Here is a 22,487-nt window from a genome sequence, read left to right on the forward strand (position 1 = left end):
ACAAGAGGCCACTCACTTCCTGGCACAGCCATAGCCACTCCCTTCCAAAGATCGCTGTGTAAAGAGGAGAGAAAAAACGATCATATAACTTGATTTCCATCTTCACTTTTGCTAAATATAAATACACAACTGACATTCTTAAAATATGTTTAACTGCCTGATTGCAGTCACTAGAGAGTTTATTTCCTGCCCTGTTCCCCCTTACTCTGCACAGTGATGTATGTCAATGTCTCCATCCCCTCCTCAAAGCCACTCTGTACATAAAAGGACAACAATGAAGATTCTACAGCTGGTAGGACCGTAGCCAGATGTACACACATAAATGACATTTGAGTGAAAATGCAATCATAGGATTCTGTATGATGAACAGAGCTTGCTTACGTAGAACGGGGTATGTGTTTGTGTTAATTCTCCCAAGTTAAGATTCCTTCTAACTGTTCTTATGCTATTCAAAGCCTGGAGTTGGAATCTTTTGCAAATGCTACTCTATTATATTACTGTCGATGGTGTGGGGAAAAAAGGATGTATATATGAGTCAAACAGACCCAGGAAAGTATTCCAGCTCCCTTCCTACCAATTCTTTTACCTTGAGCACATTATGAACTGTCTTAAGACCAAGTCTTATGGATCTCTGATCTTATAATTATGCCACTTCTTTCTGCCATCGTGAAATTTACCCATCACTGGATAATTTTCAGTAGCAGATAAATACGCTCTAAGGGGACAACAGAGGATGAGATGGCTGGATGGCATCACTGACTCAATGGACATGAGTTTGAGTAAACTCCGGGAGTTGGTGATGGACAGGGAGGCCTGGCGTGCTGTGATTCATGGGGTTGCAAAGAGTCGGACACGACTGAGCAACTGAACTGAAATGAATATTTATTACCTGAAAACATCGCCCCCCCCTCCAAAATTAAAAATGTTTTCTAATTTTGTTTCTCAAATGTTACAAGGTAAATTCATTAATTTAAAACTCTGTTGATCGTATTCCCCTCTTGAGCTATCTTCTATTTTCTGCATTTCCTTTCTCAGTAAAACTTAAAAAATGTCTCTTGATTTGGCTTCGACTACTTACCCTCACTCCGATCTTTTCTCATCATTCCACAGGGACTATTCTTGTCTGTGTCATCCAGTGACCTTCATGTTGCCAAGCTGAAGGCCACGGCTTTGTTTTGGTCTTATTCTCTCAGCAGCATGTGATGAGGCTGATCTCCCTTTGACACTCTGCTTTCCTGGGTCTCTTCATACCACCCTTGACTCCCTTCAAGTCTCCTTCTCTCGGGACTTCCCTGTGTTCCAGGGGCTAGGACTCTGCTCCCAGTGCAGGGGCTCTGGGTTTGATCCCTGGTCAGGGAACTAGACCCCAAGTGCTGCAATTAAGAGTTCCCATGCCTCTACGGAGATCTAAGATCCCATGTGCCACAGCTGAGACCCAGTGCAGCCAGATAAGTAAACACTTTTAAAAACCAAACTCTTGAAAAGAAAATCTCTGTCTGTCTTCAACCTCTAAATGATAATGTGCCTCATGTTCTGAAATGGCCTCTTCTCTATTTATTCACCCTCTGTAGATGTCCTGTTTTAATCTGATGGCTTGCCATAACATCCATTGGTTAATGACCCTCAAATCTGTAGCTTCATCCTCAGACTTTCTCTGGAACTCTAGATTCCTATCCAGAGAGATGTCTAGGCAATGTTGCAAATTTAATGTGACCAAAAGAGAACTCTGGATGTAGTCTAAACCTGTTCTTTCAGTCTTCCCCATCTCAGTAAGTGCTGCTAGTATTCCTTCTAAGTACTCATGCCAATTATCTAGGCCTTACTTTTTTTTTAATTGAGAAAATAATTTATTTAATTGTAAATCAGGAATTTTAATTTTTTAACATTATTAATAAGATTTTTGAGTTTGTCCATTTGTATTTTCAATTTAAGTGAACTTAAAGATCCCTTCAAAAGGAAACATCATTCCTTTTCTCTGATCTTTGAAGGTATGTCATTTCTTTGCTTTCAGACTTAAATTATGAACTTTCCCTACTCCAGAATGGATCCCAAAAAACTTGAATTATAGAGAGACAAGAGTCCTAACCGACCTTTGATTGCCTTTTTTTTTTTTTTTTACAAGCCCACTGCTTCATGATTTTTGTTGGTTTTCTTTTGTTTTACTGGGTTGTGAAAAATTTTGGCAAGAACCGAAGAGTAGGAGGCACAGTGAAACAGCAGAGAAAATGTAGGTTTCATTTTATCAAAGAAGCTGACAGTGCTGAGCATCAAGCCAGTGCAGTGGCTCTTCAAGTCAACTGCTTGAAAATGGAAAGCAATATCGTAAACTGGAACACAAGCAAAATATAAACGTGCCTGCATATGTAAATGTTGCCTCCTAACCTCCTTTACATCGACTTGCTTAGCTTTAAAGAATATATAAGATTTCATAGCTTCTTTTAGAGAAAGGAACTGAATGATAAGATCTTCAGTTACAAGGACTGGATCTCCCATTGCCATCCCCTCTACTTTTGATATAAAATCAATTACCCATTTTATTAAACACGTCTGGTTGTTATACGTCAGTAGTGCAAGGGGAAATGAGAGGTTCCTTGATGTTAGCCCTCCAACTTGGGGCTTGATGGGTTGAGGGTTGGAGCCGTGGTAGCAGAACTCACTGATGACTGACTGTCATGAAGTCCAGGTCCAGGAAATGTAACCCCTTGCAGGCCTCCTCAGTCCCCTGCAGGTCTTGCTCTGCTGTGACACCATCCACTTCTGGCCTAGGATCTGAAGACTCAAGTTCCAGAGTCTGGCATACTGAATATGACTTGGCCAAAACAAGAAGCCTCTTCTAAGACAACACTGCTCTGGCTGTCATAATGGTTTAGGAGACTGGAGACCACCCACACTGCCTCCCATTCAGCGCCTGGATCCATGCCATATTTATATGCCAACCGCATGCCCTGTGCCCCTTAGAGGAGGCACTGACAGTGATCAGCTCCCTGTCTTTCTACCCTCTCTTTGCTTATTTCATGCCAACTTACAACAACTCATCGCTGACTTACTTTGAGGCTTTGTTCTCACTTCATGCGGAGCACCCACTGGCTCATTCAGATTGCCTGTGACTCCCAACATCTCTACCACATCCACTGGGAATCTTGACTAGTCTTGGCACAGAAGCCAAACAACGTCCTGATAAGGAAAGGACGTTGACTAAACCATTTGAGGATCACCAAGGTAGACTGGGGCCTACTAAGAGTTCTCCTGCTGCAAAAGCAACTCTGTGTAGCTTCAGACCCAGCAGAGATAGGAAGACACTGAAATCAAGAGGGCAGCCCGTCACAATCGTATCTTGTTGCCAAACACTTCCCTTCGCATACTTCTCTCCAGTACGTCAGCTGGCACACATAGAGTGTTTCTGGCTTTTTCTCTGTCTATGGCAATTTTTTTTTTTTTTTTGGTTCAACTGATAGTGTATCCTCTCCCTGCATTGAGTGTATCCTCTTCCCTGCCTCCCCAACCAAGAATAGATAAGAAATAACTGGGAATTTACATCTGATTACCACAGGTTCATTCTCTCATATTATAAGGCTCAAAGTTACAAGGAGAAATAATATGTACTTGCTGTGTTGGTCTTTTGTTAATATTTTTTTTAAGTTAAAATTAAGTGTTACTTTTCTGAGGAAGTAGCCAGAATAATACTCTCTCAAATTCAGAAATGTACTGGCACAAAGTCAAAGTTATTTCTAACCACATGATAGTCTTTTGTCTGCCAAGATAGCTTGACAAGCTTAATATCAGAAGGCAGGCCTATATGATAATCCCAGCAGTATGCCGGAGATAAGATTTTAGTGAGTTTGTTGAGAAGGAAATACTTGTTTAGATGGCTTTCATCATGCCTTTGGGTTTCTACGTCATTTTTCTTGTCCTTGTGGACTCCCTTGAAGCACTCCTGGGTGATGTTCAGGACCTGAGTGGGTGCTCCCCCCGAAATGGCCTCGTGGTAATAAAAATCCCCTCTGCGGAAGCGAATGTATGCTGCAGACTCCTTCCACCTCTCGTAGGTGAACTTACGGGGATCTGCCTTGTACCACCAGGCCTGAAGCTTTGCTCACCAACTCGCCCAGAGTCTCCACCCCAAACTCGTCGTGGAAGACCTGGTCCATGTCCATGGAGAAGAGGAAGTCAGCTTCATGCCAGATGTGGGCTACAACGTGCTCCCCAATGGTCTTCACGCGCATCGTGAGAATGCCCGGCCAACTCCTCTCAGGCTTGATCTCAAACACTTTGATGGAGCGCAGAGGACCCAGGTCTATCAAAAGCATCCTGGAGACATCATCCACCATGATGTAAAATATGACTCTGTGGCCAACCATGAAGTGCTTATTAGCAGACGTTAAGAACTCCTCCAAGTAATGCTCAATGTAACTTCCGACAGCAAAAACCGTCAGGCTGATGGTAATTTTCTATTTGGCATTAATAATCATCCCAGATGGCTCTGTTGTAAGTGCCTTCCCACACTACAGGCGCCTTCCATTCCGTCATGGTCACAACCTCGGGGCATCTAAGTGGGTTCAATCAGTCCGAGAGATGAAGCTTTCTTTCGTCTTCCTTTCTCTGTTCCTTTTCTTCTGTATCTTCGTCTTCTTCATGGTAACCATTGTTAAGCCATCTCGGAAACCACCAACCCTTCTGAATGCTGCTGCCACCAACTTCGGGGTTTTTTGACAGGTTTATCCAGAACAGAGAGCCTTCTGGGCTGTGGCTGTATTCCCCACACACAACATTGACAGCTGAGACAACCAGCATTGACAGAATCACTTTTCCTTTGACATTCATTCTTTACTCCGCATCGTCTGCTCCTCTCCTCCCAGAGTAAAAGGCAAAACCCACCAAGCTCTATTGAGCTCTGCTCTGCAGAAGGAGGCAGGGCTGGGAGGCAGGGAAGGTCTGGTGCTCCGACTCCGGATGCGCAGAAGCTGGGCGCGCTGGGGGCTGGCGGGCGCCTCCGAGGCTGCCTTGCCCGGGCCCCGCGGGACGTGCTGGGGTGGGGCCGCCGGGCGCTCCTCCCTCCCGGGCTGCAGGCAGCGGGCACTGGGCAGCTGGTAGCACGCTCCCAACTCTGCCCGGCCCGCAGCCCTAGGTCTTAGTTTTGATTTCTTTCTTCTTCTATCATCATCATCCAATCCTTAAGCAATTTCAGTCTTCTAGCTCTATCTTCAAATACATTGCCTGGAAATGTACCCTTGCCTGGAAAATCCCATGGATGGAGGAGCCTGGTAGGCTGCAGTCCATGGGGTCGCTAAGAGTCGGACACGACTGAGCGACTTCACTTTCACTTTTCACTTTCATGCATTGGAGAAGGAAATGGCAACCCACTTCAGTGTTCTTGCCTGGAGAATCTCAGGGACTGGCGAGCCTGGTGGGCTGCCATCTGTGGGGTCGCACAGAGTCGGACAAGACTGAAGCGACTTAGCAGCAGCAACAGCAGCTCTATCTTCAAAAACATTCCCAAATCTTATCACCTTCCTGCCATCTTCATTCAGTTTCAGTTCAGTTCAGTCGCTCAGTCGTGTCCAACTCTTTGCGACCCCATGAATTGCAGCACGCCAGGCCTCCCTGTCCATCACCAACTCCAGGAGTTTACTCAAAGTCATGTTCATCGAGTTGGTGATGCCATCTAGCCATCTCATCCTCTGTCGTCCCCTTCTCCTCCTGCCCCCAATCCCTCCCAGCATCAGAGTCTTTTCCAGTGAGTCAACTCTTCGCATGAGGTGGCCAAAGTACTGGAGTTTCCATCTTCATTATTAACACCCTAGACTGAAGCGCCTTAGCAGCAGCAGCAGCAGCAGTCCAAGCCACATCATCTCTTAACCTAGGCTTCCTGCAGTAATCTCCTAACTAGTAGCCCTGCTTCAACCTGTATCTCTGCCACAAGACCCTACAGTACAAGGACCAGAGAAATCTTTGGAAAAGGTTAAGTGGTTTATGTCACATTCCCAACCATCCCTCCCCCTCCAGGTGGCCTCCCATTGCACTCAGAATGAAATCCTGACTCCTGGCGGTGACTGACTGAGCTGTGTGTGACCTGCCCTGTGGTCTGTTTCTTAGCCTTTTCTCCTTGACCATGCACCCAGCCTCATTGTTCTATTTTGGCTCCTTGAACATGCCAAGTCCATTCTTGCTTTTTAGGCCTCTTTGTACTACTTATTCCTTCAGCCCAAAATGCTCTTCCAGTTTTTTTTTTTTTTTTTTGCTAAACTGGGTCTTCATTAGGGCATGTGGGCTTAGTTGTCCCATGACATGTAGGATCCTAGGACCCCAACCAGGGACTGAATATGTATACCCTGCATTGGAAGGCAAATTCTTAACCACTGGACCACCAGGGAAGTCCCTGTTCTTCCTATCTTCATGTGCTTGACTTTTTCGTATTCTAATCTTATTTTAAATAGAGCGAGCCCAGAGAGGCCTTCTTTGACAGCTCACTCTAAAATTGCTGTCTGGGGATTTTCTTTGTGGTCCAGTGGTTAAGACTCTGCGATTTCAATGCAGGGGGCACAATTTCAATATCTGGTCAGTGAATGAAGATCCCATATATCACATGCTGCAGCCAAATAAAATTGCTGTCTGTATACACTCTGTCCTTTCCTTTTATTTTTGTTCTCTACTGGCAGTTGCCACTATGTGATATTTTTCTTGTTTATCTATGTATATGTTCCTTTCCCCATTCATTCCTTGCTCTCTTTTCTGTTCAGCTAGGATGTGAAGGGTGTGGAGAATTTTGTCTGCCTGTTCATCACTGTAGCCTGGGCTCCTGGGTCAGTGACTTACACAGAGAATATGCTCACTAAAAATGTATGGAATGATGAATATGTTTTTCTCATCTATAGAATGCAGAGGGGAATACTTAGTTCTCAGAGTTGTTGAGGACTTGCATTATCAAATCTGATCATGCATCTAAAGTGAATGGTTCTGTGTCTAGCACCTTCTGCTTAGTAAATAGAAATGATGTTATTTTTAAAGTAGCTGGCTCACTATAGACATTCAGCAAAAATTACATCTCTGTTCTTGCAGTCTGGGTCCTGTGTAGTATTTTATATTGAAATAACCTGTACTCTGAACAAGGTAAAAAAATACTTCCCAATCAGCTTTTTTTTTTTCCCCTAAAGAAAACATTTAAAACCTGCTGTTCAGTGATTAGTCAACATCAGTTGGTTTAGAACCATTGTTTATTAATGTCACTTGTCCTCCCCCTCCTCCAACACACATAGAGACACTGCATTATAATAAGGTTTGGCTTTCCCCTGGGAAATTATCATTTTCTTTCTTCTCTTTGGTAATATGATCTTTGCCAATTAACTCTCTTCAGGATCAAAGTGTTTTGGGGTTTGGTTTCCTCATCCTGGTGTTGTGGTTCTCTGAAAACTATTCCTAGCTTTTGCATGTTCTGATCAGTATTTCTTTTGCATTTATTTAACAACTATTTACTCAGGATCTCCTGAGTGCCAGGCAGTGGGGGTACAGACAGAAATTCATAGGCGCCTCTGTCCTTAAGGTCCAGTAGGGGAAGCAGGATCCCTGAACCAGTGAGGATAATGGAGTGTCTATGAAGGGAGTCTCATGGTACACGGTGGAAGTATAAAGGAGAGAGGGGCTAATTCCCACAGGGGCGGGTGGAGGGGTCCAGAGCTGTGTGATTGCTCACAGCAACAAGGAGAGAATGGCCTCTCCTTGTGAGTAGAGCCATGGAGAGATGAACCTGCCTCAGGGGCCACTCTCTGGGAGCTTGGCATGGCTGTGTGATCATCATGGTGGTGGTGGTAACTCAAAGGTCATGAGAAATGAAGCCAAAGAGATGAGCGGGGACTGGGTTATGGGTGGCTCTGTGTGCCCTGCTAGGGAGTTTGAACTTTCCAACAATGACTTAATAAGATTTATAAGTACTTAAAAAAAATTTTTTTTAACTTTTTATTTTGTATTGGGGTAGAGCCAATTAACACTGTTGTGACAGTTTCAGGCTGACAATGAAGGGACTCAGACATACACATACACGTATCCATTCCCCCCCAAATTCCCCTCCCTTTGAGGCTGCCACATAGCATTACGCAGAGTTCCATGTATAAGCACCTGAGATTTACTGGGTGCCAGGCTCTCTTCTTCGTGCTTTGTTGTATTAAATCTTTTCATCTGTAAAATAACCCCATGAAATAGGTGCTGTTATTATCCCTATTTACAAATAAAGAAATGTGGGCACCGAGAGGAAAGGGAACTTGCCCACAGTCGCCCGACTCTTCGGGGCAGAGACAGGACTCAGGCTCGGGCAGTCTGGCTCCTACGTTTACCTCCTTCACCAGGCCCGGTTCTTCCTCTCACAGTGAGCTTGTGTGGGCGGCCAGGATCTCCGAGGAGTTTGAAGGCTGGGAATGGCATGGTCAGATTAGTTCTTTGGAAATTAATATTGTAGTGGAGTAGTCACAGTGCATCTTGTCCACGAGTTCGTTTCCAGAAACTTCTAAGGCAAAGAATGCAATGTGACTTTTTGCCTTCATGTAGGCAGTATCTGAATGAGGTTGGCCATGTTCACAGTGGCACCTTACGTCTTCATCAGCCCAGCCCCGCCGCTTTCCCCCAGCCTTGTGACAGCGGACAGAGGCTTTGCTAGACACACATGGAGGAGATGAATAGTCAAGTTTGTCTTGAGGGACCCTGTTGTTTGAAAAGCCCCAAAATGTCACACTCCTGCAGAAACTGAGCCCGTCCGTGAGGAAAGCAGACTTAGTCTCGCCTCCCTGTCTGCAGGGCCCACATTCAATGGGCAGCGGAGCCCAGGCCTTGCTTGCATATCGATCCCTGTTTCTCTTTCTGGAGGGATCCTTGCTGGTGAGGTTGTCAGTTCAGTGTCAAGGAGGTTAAATATGCTGGATCAAGCAACCAGTTGGATTGGATCCGTTCAAGCTTTTCCTGATTTGAAAACCTAATCCATTGTTATATCTATTATCTTTTCTTTTTTTTAATTTAAAACATTTTTATTTAGGCTGTGCTGGGTCTTTGTTGTGGCTCATGGGAGCTTCTATAGTTAGTTGCAGTGTGAGGGGCTTCTCTCTAATAGAAGAGCACGGGCTCTCGAGCGCATGGGCTCAGTAGTTGTTCTTCACGGGCTTCGTTGTTCAGTAGTGTATGGTATCTTAGTTCCCCGACCAGGGATCGAACCTATGTCCCTTCACTGGAAACTGGATTCTTAACCACTGGGCCACCAGGGAAGCCCCCTATTATCTTTTCCAAATCTGAGAAAATTCCTTCTAATTTACAACAATGTCAGCTTTAGTAGCACAGCACTCTCCACGCTCCTGGCTTATGGCTATTGATACAGGCCTAAGAAGACTGAGCGCTGAAGAATTGATGCTTTTGAACCATGGTGCTAGAGAAGACTCTTCAGAGCCCCTTGGACAGCCAGGAAATCCAACCAGTCCATCCTAAAGGAAATCAGTCCTGGGTGTTCATTGGAAGGACTGATGTTGAAGCTCCAATACTTTGGCCATCTGATTCGAAGAGATGACATACTGGAAAAAACCTTGATGTTGAGAAAGACTGAGGGCTGGAGGAAAAGGGGGAGACAGAGGATGAGATGGTTGGGTGGTATCACTGACTTGATGGACGTGAGTTTGAGTAAACTCTGGAAGACAGTGAAGGACAGGGAAGCCTGGCGTGCTGCAGTCCCATGGGTTGCAGAATCAGACACAACTTAGCAACTGAACAACAACAACACAGGCCTGAGAGTCTTCCGCAGGTGTTAGGAACTTTGATCATTCCAGCTGTTCTGCCACCATGGTGTGAACTTGCTGTTTTGTTTACAGTCAGACATTGTATGAGGTCAGTTCTCTTGACAGCACTTGAAAAAACCATTGGTATATCTTCCTATAGGTCTTTGTTATGTTCTCTGGTTTTAAAAATTGAAGTGATTTTTTTAACTACTTTGAAGGAAATCTTGTCATGATTACAGTGATCAAAACCAAACTAAATCATGTAGTGCTTAGGAAAAAGAGACAGGGAGGAACACATCAACATGCTGTTTGTGTTGCTTTTGGTAATTCCTTTTTCTATGTCTTCTGTGTTTTTAAAAAATGTGTCTATGGTATATGCAAAATGTTAAAACTTTTTAAAAGGTGGGGAGGATGAAACTTAAAAAACAAAAAGCTCCCTGTGATCTCATAAACTAAACACAATATATGTTCTTGGTTTGGAAATGACCTTGTTCACATCCATGCTTATTTTTTTATAGCTACGGTCCTGATAAATGCAGCTTTGTGTATTCTTTTAGTTTTGTAGCCTATGTTCAACATTATTGCATATTTCTACATAGTTTTCATAACTGGCATTTCTAATAGCTGCCCTGCATTCCATGGTGTTGATGTTCCATACAACACTGCCTGAGCGGGACAACTGGATTGTTTCCAGTTCTTTTAGGTAAGATGTAATGAGCATTTCTGTTCATATTGCATTTTGAGTTTATTCCTTAAAGTGAATTTCCAGAAGTGAGTTCCCAGCATGGAAAGTGTGAATGCAGTTATGGCTTTTGGTTTGTACTTGTAGGAAGATTCTGCTTTCAGAAGAGCTAATTAAATGTGGATGGTCACTAGCTGATTATGTGTCTACCTGTTCCATGTTTCCCTTACCAGTATTGAGTCCCTATATTTTAATAAAGTGTATTATTTCTAAATAAGTCATGTTTATTGAAGAAAATTTAGAAAAGATATAAATAGATCAAGAAGAAAATAATCTATAATCCCACCACTTAGAGGAAGCATTTTTAAAATGTATTTTCTTCCATGTATATGTTTCATAATGTTACATCATGTGGTTCCATGTAACCATTTCTCCACTGTTGGATAGAGGCTTTACCCACTCCGTTTTCGGGGACTATGTTAAATAATACTGGAATGAACTTCCGTTGTGCTCTACTGTGAATAAATCTGTGTGTATGTCTTGGAATCATTCCTTAGGGAAAACTCCCAGAAGCAAAATTGCTAGATCAAAGAGCGTGGATGTTGTTAAGGCTTTTGATAAATATTGAAGGCCTGCTAGTGAGGACAGTCGTTGCTTGTTAGGCTTAACCTGGTTAGACATCGCTGGCTGGGTGAGAGGTGACAAGGGCTGGAGCCAGGCTGGTGCAGTAGAGACAAAGGTGTGGTGGAGGGGGGTAGTCAGGCTGCATTTCTTTCTTTTTCAATTTTATTTATTCATTTTTGGCTGCACTGCATTGCTTTTGTGGCGAGCAGGAGGCCACTCTCTCGCTGTGATGTTCGGGCTTCTCATGGCGTGGCGTCTGTCGTGGAGCACAGGCTCCGGGCGCACGGACTTCAGTTGCAGTGTTGCGAGCTCAGTAGTTGTGGCACAGGCCTGACTTGCTCTGAGGCATGTGGGATCTTCCCAGCTTGGGAACCCATGTGCCCTGCATTGGCAGGTAGATTCTTACCCACTGCACCACCAGGGAAGCCCCAGGCTACATTTCTGACAGCACATCAGCGGGCCTTGGCGACAAATGGCTTGTGGCCTTCTGTGTGTGTGTTTGTGTGGTGTTCGGGGTAGACTGGAGAATTTTTACCCCATATTCCATGTAGGAATTTGCAAGGATACAGATAAGGGTCTTCCCTGGTGGCGCGGATGGTAAAGAATCTGCCTGCATTGCAGGAAACCTACGTTCCATCCCTGGGTCGGGAAGATCCCCTGGAGAAGGGAATGGCAACCCTCTGCAGTTTTCTTGCCTGGAGAATTCCATGAAGGGGCTTGGCGGGCTACAGCCTATGGGATCACAAAGAGTCAGACACAACTGAGCAACTGACACACATACAGATAAGATAATTTTTAGGACAACAAACCTGAGGCCTTCTATAAATGTAAAAGGTTATTGATAGTAATAGTCACCAAGAAATCTCACCCCACAAGCCTGTTTCAAGGATGAAATAGGCTGATGTGTATAAAGCATCTATGCTCTAGACAAATAGACTTTCTTCTGTGTTGACAACGGACCTGGCAAAGTCTTGGGAGATAAAACTTGGGAGAATTGCTACATTTTATTCTCCTCCATTTGAGTCACAGAGCATGTGGACACCTGCTTCCTTTTTTCCTTTTCTCCTGCTTCCAGTGAGGAGGGAATCTGTTTAACAGTTGAGGGTAGGGTCCAGCCTGGAGTGACAGGGAAGGAGATACCCCCATCCCCATCCCTGGTCTGCCTTGGAGGGAAGTGCTTGGGGCTGAAGCTCTGACCTCTGGCTGCCTGCCTACCTCTCCGTCCCCCTTCTCTGAATCTCAGCCTGGGGGAGGAGCCTAAGGATGCTGATAACGAGGTCCTTCCGGTCCAGCCAAACAGGCGCAGGAAAGCTTCTGCGGAGGAAAGATTAGACACACTCCCTGATTTACACAACGTGGAGAACAGACCTTCCCCGCCTCTCCAGAGCTCTTGGCGGGTGGTATTGTTTATTGTTGGAGGAGGACAACAGAGGGAGCCTGGCAGGCTTGTGCAGAAGCCGGAAACAGCGAGTTGGGTCTGGGAAGGCGTTTTCTTCGATCAGTGCAACAAACATGTTTTGCAGACAGAAGCTCCCCATCTTGGAAAGGGATTAATGAGTGGAAGGGTATCTTCCGTCTCCCCGGTAGACAAGGGGCCTGAACCACCCAGTGTATCCTGTGCCCAGGTGCTGTAGTGCAAAACAAATTAGCCCTGCCTGCTGGGGGAGTGCGTGGAATGGGGCCCAAGTGGGTGGGGGGCGGCCCTCCCCCTCATCTCCCTTCTTTGTGGGAAGACACATCTGGGGTCCAGGGCCGTGATGCCTTCTCACCGCGCAGAAAGTGAAAGAGCGTTGTTAACTTAAGCAGGATCGTTCAGATGTGGCCTGTGGTGAACTCTTCTCGTGAAATGCCATTCCCTGGATTACTTTTCACTTTCCTTATTCCTCTGGATTCCCAAATCCATTTTGTATTTAGAGAAAAGAGGAAAATATGGAAGATAATGTGTACGAAGAATAAGATAAAATATCTTACTGTCTTGCCTTTGAAAATAATACTGTGGAGATCTCAGGCCTACTTTGTTCTTTATCTTTATTTTTTTCATGTGTCTCCAAAAATATTCTTGGGACTTCCTTGGCGGTACAGTGACGGGAGATTGTGCTTCCAAAGCAGGTGGCCGAGGTTCGATCCCTGGTCAGGGAACTAAATTACGCATGTTGCAAGGAAGACCTGGAGCAGGCCCATCCCCCACCTCCAAAAAAAAATCTCAGAGGCTGCTTTTTTTTTCTTCCCATTTATTGGACTCATAATACGCCTCCCAAGTTGGAAATGCAAGCCAACCCAGGGCTGCTTTTGACCTCCATCCCATCCATGGGTCCCCGCCAATCTCCCTGGTGGTTAGGCCCCAGCCTTGCCCAGTGGGGATTTATATTTGCAGACTTTATTTGTCCTGGCAGCAGCTCTGATTTAGAGTCTGGGGACGCAGGTGTCTCTTCTGACTCTGTGGCTTGCACGCTGTGCAGCTGGAGGCAAGTCACTCTTCGTCCTTTCAAAGGCCATTTCTGTAAAATGGGGAGAAGAAGACAGGTTCCTCCTGCCTTCTCAGGAGGGTTCTGTGTCAGAGCCCAGTGAGAGCAGTTTCTGAGCGGCAGTACATGATCCTCATGGGCGAGAGTTTTGTTTTTATTAGGGACACAAATAGCCTATCGTTCTATCCGTTGGATTTTGCTGTCATACACACGATGGATACTTGATTTTAAGGGAATTTGGCGTGAAAGAATGAGCCCACCATGTAGAGAGACATGGTTTAATATACACCACGAACTGGAAAAGGCAACTCCAGAACCTGGGTGGGACATTCCTTAAAGGGTCTCTGTCACAGTAAGGGGTGCAGCAGGGCAAAGAGAAAACAGAGACAGACAGAGCACCTCAAATAGGTATTTTTAAAAGGGCCCCTTTCACTGTATCAGGATAGCTACCTTGCCTTTTAAGCACTATTGTAAGACTGAATGAAAGGGCAGAGTATAATTTTCTTTTTTTTTTTTTAATATTTATTTGTTTGCACTGGGTCTTAGTTACGGCATGTGGGATCGAGTTCCCTGACTGGGAATCACACCTGGGCCCCCTGCCTTGGGAGTGTGGAGTCTTAGCTACTGGACCATCAGGGAAGTCCCTATAATTTATTAAGAGTTGGAGGTTATCTTCTTTCCCAAAAAGAGCTAGATACTACAGCTTCTCCAAAAGCAAACACTGTACTAGTTTTCTTTTGTAGTTTTTCTGGAGATATTTTATGCAGATGTGCTGGGCTATGCTAAGTTGCTTCAGTCATCCCCGACTCTTTGCGACCCTGTGGACTGTAGCCTGCCAGGCTCCCCTGTACCTGGGATTCTCCAGGCAAGAATACTGGAGTGGGTTGCCATGCCCTCTTGCAGTGGGTCTCCAGGGATTGAACCCACAGTTTCTTACGTCTCCTACATTACAGGTGGATTCTTTTCCACTAGTGCCACCTGGGAACCCCATGCAGGTGCAATTAATTAATTATATGCCCTCTTTTCATACTATGGACTTCCCCAGTTGCTCAGGGGTAAAGAATCTGCCTGCAATGCAGGAGACTCTGGAGGAAGATCCCCTGGAGGAGGAAATGGAGACTCACTCCAGTATTCTTGCCGGGAAAATCCCATGGACAGAGGAGCCTGGCGGGCTACAGTTCATGGGGTCGCAAAGAATCAGACACAACTGAGCAACTGAGCACAGCAGCAGCTTTTCATACTATGCACACTGTGCTCCACCTTGCTTTTTTCACTTAATGTATTTTGCAGATGTCCATACTGGGCCGCATGGAATATTGATGTATAGTTCTCACAATCTGTACAACCATTTTCCTGCTGATGGAGTTGCTGATTTCATATTTGCTATTATAAACATTGTTGAATATATCCCACTCCATGTGTCTTTGCACATATGTGTCAGTATCAGTGCAGGATAAATTCCTCGAAGTAGAATTGTTGAGTCAGAGGGATTATAATAGTCTTTTTAGTTTTCAGTTGATATAGCTTTGCATAGAAATTGCATTGGTTTGCCTCCCACCAGCAGTATACAGGTGCCCTATTTCTCTATACTCTGTCCAATACAGAGTGAATGTTAACAATGTGATGTGAAAAATGGCCTCTGATAACAAATTCATTGTAGTTTTCATCATAAATTATAATTTATAAATTCATTACAGTTTGAATTTACTCATGAGCGAGGCTGATTTTTTTTTTAATGTAAGTACCATTTTAATTTCATCTGATAAACTGTCTGCTCATGTCTTTTACCCTTCTTTTTCTATTGGGTTATTCATCTTTTCTTATTGATTTATAGGAAATTAGCCCTTAGTTCGGAGAAGGCAATGGCACCCCGCTCCAGTACTCTTGCCTAGAAAATCCCATGGATGGAGGAGGCTGGTAGGCTGCAGTCCATGGGGTCGCTAAGAGTCGGATACGACTGAGTGACTTCACTTTCACTTTTCACTTTCATGCATTGGAAAAAGAAATGGCAACCCACTCCAGTGTTCTTGCCTGGAGAATCCCAGGGACGAGGGAGCCTGGTGGGCTGCCGTCCATGGAGTTGCACAGAGTTGGACACGACTGACGTGACTTAGCAGCAGCATCCCTTAGTTATATGGATTTCAGATATTTTAGTTCATCTTTGTTTTATGATGCAGAATTTTAAAAAATTAGTCAAATGGGTCATATCTTTATTTAATGGCTTTGATTTTGTGCGGTTCTTAGAAAGCCTTCCTCACTTTAAGATTCTGTGTTTATGTATATCATGCTTTCTTCTAGCACTTGCATATTTTCATTTTTAAAAATCCAAATCTCTAATCCATCTGGAATTTATTTCAGTAAGAGGAGTGAGACAGGATTCCAGCTTAATTTTTTTCACAGAAAAACATGGGTTTTGAATCCTGGCACTTTAGCTCAGTAGCTGTGTAATTTTAAACAAATAAGTTAACCCCTCTGAACCTCAATTTCTTTATCTGTGGAATAGGAATAATAATGCCTACCTAGTGAGGCTGTTGAAAAGGTTAAATAAGATTATGTATGGAAACAGAATAGTTCCTGGCATATAGTTAAGTGTTCAAATCATGGTCCAAATACCCAGGAACTTGGGAAAACAGGGCGTTTCCACAAGGGGAGAGGTTTGAGGTACGTGGGATACAGAGGTCACCTTGCAGCTCGCCAGCGTGTGACTTAGGGTGAATCACTTAAACCCTTGGTGTCCTCACCTGCGTAATGAATGATAAGAACCAGTTCTTGTGGAGAGGTCCGGATTAGATCATGTCTGTGAAAGCATTTGGTCAACAGTAAAGGGCCATAACAGAAATGCTGGAGATTACAGCCTGATGAATGAGAAGCAGCCACGGCACAGGTGGGTGTTTGCCATCCCTGGCCGGGGAGAATAATTAACTTGCAATAACCTGAAATTAGCAGCTGATGTAAAGCAAGTGAGCTTGCAGTACTTGATTATAGTAATGTTTAGTAATTGCCTTCTAGTAATTAAGCAATAATGAGCTTCCTGAGACAGAACCTTGTTAGAGCAAAAGACAGATCAAGCCCTTCCAGTTCAACGTAGGCTTCTTGAACACAGCCAGGGGAGTATGCAGACACGAGTACCTTGGGGAAGTGTGGTCCTTGTCTTTAAGAACAGACGGGAGGAGCCGTAGACGTGTAGGGCACAGCCCCCTGCAGCAGACAGAGCACATGTGGAGATAAACTGGGAGGAAGGGCCACAGCGCCCTGTGATTGTCCGGGAGGGAGAGAACCACTTGCTCAGCCCTGTGTGTCTGTCTGCACCCGGTCCCTGCAGCCCGGCCCAGACTGAAGAGCCCCGGCTCAGTAATGCTTTCTTCAGATGTTACTTGTCGCCCTTTTCTGTTCCTCATTTGGTTGTTTTGGATTCATCAGTCTCATATCTTGTTTCTCGGGCCCTACCCATCTTTCTCCACAGCTGGGAGGAACATACTCATGTTTCATGGAGTCCAAGTAGCAAGGGATAGGAAAAGGTATTAGTCTTAGAAAAGATTTTTCAGCTAAAATCATGTTTGGTAAATCCTGGATTAAACAGTTAACCAGTTTTCTTCATTGTGGAAAAACTTTCAGAACTTTTAAAGTCTCTGGATTATAGTATTTAGTGTTTCTCGAAGTTGTCACTGTCCTCCCCCTCCCACGTCCTGCATTTTTAGGGTCTTAGGAGCAAGTGTTGAGTGAATGCTGATGGGCCTTCCGGGTGTCTGTCCTATTTGCAGACCATGAGTTCTGCTTTGGGGTTTTGGAAAAATAGCCCTCAGTGTGTAATTACTCAGTCGTGTCCGACTCTTTGCAATCCTATGGAGTGTACTAGCCCGCCAGGCTCCTCCATCCATGGGATTTTGCAGGCAAGAATATTGGAGTGGGTTGCCATTTCCTTCTCTAAGCCCTCTGTAGAAAATAAAAAAAAAGAGTTTGTACAATATTATGATTCTGTTTTTGTTTTAAAAATCTGTAAATTAAAAAAAACACATTGATGTGAGAATATATATATTAAAAAAGCTAGAAGATTGTAGAACAAATTATTAACTGTACTGTCCCTGGGGCGGGTGTGGGTAGGGAAAGAGATTTTCCCTAGCGGACTTTCTTTCCTTCTTGTTTGACTATATGCTCTGCAATCAGTATATATGACTCTTGACTGAGGGTTAGGGATTTAAATTGATTATTATACTTTTGAAAACATTTGATTATTGTATATTTATTTACACACTGCTTTTCTGTTTATTTCCTGATTTGCAACTCAGTGACGTAGGTTCTAATGTTGTTATTTAATCACTAAGTTGTGTGCGATTTTTTGCGACCCCATGGACTGTAGCCCTCCAGGCTCTTCTGTCCATGGAGTTCTCCAGGCAGAAATACTGGAGTGGGTTGCCATTTCCTTCTCCAGAGAAATCTTCTGGACCCAGGGATTGAACCCACATATCCTGCTTGGCAGGCAGATTCTTTACCACTGAGCCGCCAGGGAAGCCTTATAAATCCCCGCTTTATGGATGAGGAAACTTTACACAGCTCTTTGGCTGATCCAGGTCTCTCTCGTTCCTGAAACACTCATGCTGCCTTTTTGGGTTAGCGAAGGGGCGGCACGTGCAGTGTTGGGGAGGGACCATGGCTTCTGTTCACCGACCCTCTCAGTTTGTAGAGCAAGGTTGAGACCTTAAACAGGAGAAGGACCTGCATGAGACATACAGCCTTTGAACAAGGACAAATCCCCCAAATATCATTTTCTTTGGCAGGGGCTGGGGGACAGAAGGTAGGGCAGGGATCTGGCCCTGTGTTCACCAGAAGCCTTGACTTTAATTGGTTGTGCTGAGCCCAAAAGAGCAAGGGGAGAATGTTCTGATGTACAGCAATGAATACAGTTTGTTTTGTTTTTTGAAAAGGTCACTTTGATAAGTGCTTCTATATTGCCAAAATCACATTGCTTAGAATGTTTTTTTTTTCCTTTTAAGCTTTTCACAGTACATCTTGTTTCCTTATCTTTTTAAAAATATATATTTAAACATGATCTGTTTATTTATTTTTGATTGTGCTGGTTCTTAATTGCTGCGTGGGCTTTTTTCTAGTTGCAGAGAGTGGGGGCTACTCTCCGGTTGCAGTACGCGGGATTCTCATTGCGGTGGCTTCTCTTGTTGAGCACGGGCTCTAGGGCATGCCAGCTTCAGAAGTTGCAGCAGACGGGCTCAGTAGTTGGGGCTCCCCAGCTCTTGAGCACAGGCTCAATAGTTGTGGTACAAAGGTTTAGTTGCTCTGAGGCATGTGAATCTTCCCCAACCAGGGATCAAACCCATGTCTCCTGCACTGGCAGGGGAATTCTTTCCCATGGCGCCACCAGGGAAGCCCCTCTTTATCTTTTTTAAACTCATTTTTTTCTTTTTCTCTGTTTTTCCTTTTTTGAATTTTATGTACATATCCACTTACTTAGAGCTATTGCGGTATTTACGGTATTTGAGGCTTGGCTTGTTTATCTGAGCAGTGTTCCTGTTTATATCCCTTGTGCCGATACTTGGTTACAGGACAAATTGAATGGTGGATGCGGTTTTCTGGGGAAAGTCTGGATCCAGCTCTGAAAAGAGACCTGGGCACGGAGGGTGGAGCTGTGCTTGTATGACTGGCATCAGTGTGCAGCCCTTTCAGTGTGATGTGCTGCTCCCAGAGCAGGGAGGTTCCAGAACACTGCAGTTCAGAGAGGCCTGGGGGTCCATTCAGCTTAGCCTCCAGTCCTTATGACAGTTGCAGCAGTGTTCTCTACCACCAGGCAGAGGGCAGCAGCATTCTACTTCAGAAGGAGCTGGAATTAGGAGTTAGATGCATCTGGCTTCAAATCCTGGTCTTAAGACTAACTAGCTGCATGACTTTAGAATAAGCCCTCTGTGCCTCAGTTAGAAAAGGCAGAGGAACCCAGAGATCAAATTGCTAACATCTGTTGAATCATAGAAAAAGCAAGAGAGTTCCAGAAAAACATCTGCTTCATTGACTCTGCTAAAGCCTTTGACTGTGTGTTTCACAGCAAACGGTGGAAAATTCTTAAAGAGACGGGAATACCAGACCACCTTACTTGCCTCCTGCGAAACCTGTATGCAGGTCAAGAAGCAACAGCTAGAACTGGACATGAAGTAACAGACTGGTTCCAAATTGGGGAAGAAGTACGTCAAGGCTGTATATTGTCACCCTGCTCGTTTAACTAATATGCAGAGTACATCATGAGAAACGCTGGGCTGGATGAAGCATAAGCTGGAACCAAGATGGCTAGGAGAAATATCAATAACCTCAGACACACAGATGACACCACCCTTATGGCAGAAAGCAAAGAAGAACTAAAGAGCCTCTTGATGAAGGTGAAAGAGGAGGGTGAAAAAGCTGTCTTAAAACTCAACATTCAAAAAATGAAGATCATGGCATCTGGTCCTATCACTTCATGGCAAATAGATGGGGAAACAATAAAAACAGTGACAGACTTTATTTTCTTGGGCTGCAAACTTACTGCAGATGGTGACTGCAGCCATGAAATTAAAAGACACTTGCTCCTTGCAAGAAAAACTTTGACCAACCTAGACAACATATTAAAAAGAAGAGATACTAGTTTGCCGACAAAAGTCCATCTAGTCAAAGCTATGGTTTTTCTAGTAGTCATGTATGGATGTGAGAATTGGACCATCAAGAAGGCTGAGCACTGAAGAATTGATGCTTTTGAACTGTGGTGTTGGAGAAGACTCTTGAGAGTCCCTTGGACTACAAGGAGATCCAACCAGTCAATCCTAAAGGAAATAAACCCTGCACATTCACTAGAAGGACTGATGCTGAAGCTGAAGCTCCAGTGCTTTGGCCATGTGATTCGAAGAGCTGACTTACTGAAAAAGACCCTGATGCTGGGAAAGACTAAAGGTGGGAGGAGAAGGGGACAACAGAGGATGAGATGGTTGAATGGCATCACTGACTCAATGGACATGAATTTGAGCGAACTCCAGGGGACAGTGAAGGACAGGGAAGCCTGGCGTGCTGCAGTCCATGGGGTTGCAAAGAGTCGGACGTGACTGAGTGACTGAACAACAACAGCAAGTTAGGGATGGTCATAATAGTACCTACCTCATACGTTGTGGGACTTCCCAGCTAGTAGTAAAGAATCTGCCTGCAATGCAGGAGAACCAGGTTTGATCTCTGGTTTGGGAAGATCCCCAGGAGGAGGGCATGGCAACCCACTCCAGTATTCTTGCCTGGAGAATCCCATGGACAGAGGAGCCTGGAGAGCTACAGTCCATGGGGGTCACACAGAGTTTAGCGACTTAGTATGCACATATGTTGTGAGGAGTAAATGAGCAAATACATGTAGAAGAATATCTTGCATGTAAGAAACATTGAAGAGAAGAAAATGGCACCCCACTCCAGTGTTCTCGCCTGGGAAATCACAGGGACAGAGAAGCCTGGCGGGCTACAGTCCATGGGGTCACCAAGAGTCGAACACGACTGAGCGACTGGACAGCAGTTGCCAGAAATGCTGAATTACAAGAGAAGCCACTGCAATGAGCAACCTGCGCACTGCAGCTGGAGAGGAGCCCCCGCTCGCCGCAACTAGAGAAAGCCTGCCTGCAGCAACAAAGACCCAGCACCGCCAAAAACAGATTTTGAAAAATTTTAACAAGAAAAACATGGAATAAGTGTCAGCTATTATTAACAATAATAGAGCATACAGTTCCTAGAATTGTGCTTGGCCAGTAGCATATCTTGCGACGTGTTTGCTCCAGACAAGGTGTGACTTTTGTTGTCAGTTTTGGGATGGGGTATAACTGACAGCTTCTGAGTGGATCCCCCCTCCTGGGACACTGTGTCACCACAGGGCAGTTGGTGATGCCTGGGCTGTTCCGTTACTTCCCAAACAGAAAGACTTCCTCAGAGCGCAGTTTCCAGACAGTCTTGTGAGCTTTTCACCCAGCAGTGTGTCTTCTATTAAAAACGAAACAGTAACCACAGCCAATCCCCAGGAGTTTACAGTGTAGAGTTCACCACAGGCAGTCTGCATTTTTAAAGGGACCAAACACTTTCCCTCTCAGAGGTTTATTAAAAAAAATAAAGACAACCACTCAATGGAGCACTGAAGTAATTTCTTACAGAAAGGGGCGGGACCTCTGCTCTTAGTCTGTGGCTCGCTCCAGGTGGTCACTGCCTGCGGCTTGACTGTGAGCGTGACTCTGGGCAGATGACTTCATCTTCTTTCCCCGAAGGTGCATAATTTGGGCTCTGCTGACCTTCTCTTAGGAGCCCTGTATCTCAGCCCTTTATTTTTGGACGTTCTCCTCTCGATCCTCTGCTTTGTTTCTTTGACCTCTGCCCAAGATGGAGACATCCATGTGTCGCAAATGATCTGAGCACAGAAAAAGCACATGACCCAGGGCTGTGTTCTCTTTTCGTTGACTTAGGAAGTGTAAGCTGTGGTCTGTGTGTGAGTCACACGGCCGCACATCTTCCCGCTCTCCTTGCACCTAACCCTGATATTTCTTTTCTTTTCGCTTTTAACAACTTTATTGAGTTTTAACCTTTGCATTTTTAGCTGGAGTCTGATCTTGATTCCTATCTAAACTGCTCCAGTGTGATAGAAAGAATTTTGGATTTGAACCCAGAGGGGAAAAGAAAAGGGAAATCATGTTTACTGAGTCTTGCCCTCGTCGTTCGATTTGTCGGGTTTTTCTGAAGTTGCTAGTATGAGCCGGGCTTTGTGAAAGGCACTCTAGGGTGGTGCTCGGGCCATGTGGGTGCTGGACCCAGGCTGTCTGCGTTTGAATTTCAGCTCCATCAGCTCTTTAAGTGGGACCTTAATGACTTCTTATCCCGTGCGTCAGTGTCCCCATCTGTCAAGTTAGGATGCTAATGGTGTCTACCTGATAGGAGTGTTGTGAGGATTAAATGAGTTAATAATATAGAATGAGGTGATGATGGTGG

At 44.7% G+C, this 22,487-nt stretch overlaps 1 protein-coding gene and 1 pseudogene across 3 annotated transcripts in view; one reads left to right on the forward strand and one right to left on the reverse strand.

The window, feature by feature from the left end:
- The window catches only part of RAB30 (RAB30, member RAS oncogene family), a 99,451-nt gene that overhangs the window by 49,588 nt on the left and 27,376 nt on the right, over positions 1-22,487 (forward strand). Inside the window, exon 2 of one of the 3 annotated variants that reach the window (XM_061406141.1) lies at positions 10,368-10,446. The exons of 1 other annotated variant lie outside the window; for it this stretch is intronic. The gene's annotated coding sequence lies outside the window, so the exon portion shown is untranslated. Of the gene's footprint in view, positions 1-4,349; positions 4,441-10,367; positions 10,447-22,487 lie in introns of those variants that run through there. One more of the 3 variants, XM_061406140.1, reaches the window with a different exon arrangement.
- LOC133240930 (N-acetyllactosaminide alpha-1,3-galactosyltransferase-like) lies at positions 3,695-4,836 on the reverse strand (annotated as a pseudogene).

The sequence above is a fragment of the Bos javanicus genome, chromosome 29, assembly GCF_032452875.1.
Source record: "Bos javanicus breed banteng chromosome 29, ARS-OSU_banteng_1.0, whole genome shotgun sequence".
NCBI lineage: Eukaryota > Metazoa > Chordata > Mammalia > Artiodactyla > Bovidae > Bos > Bos javanicus.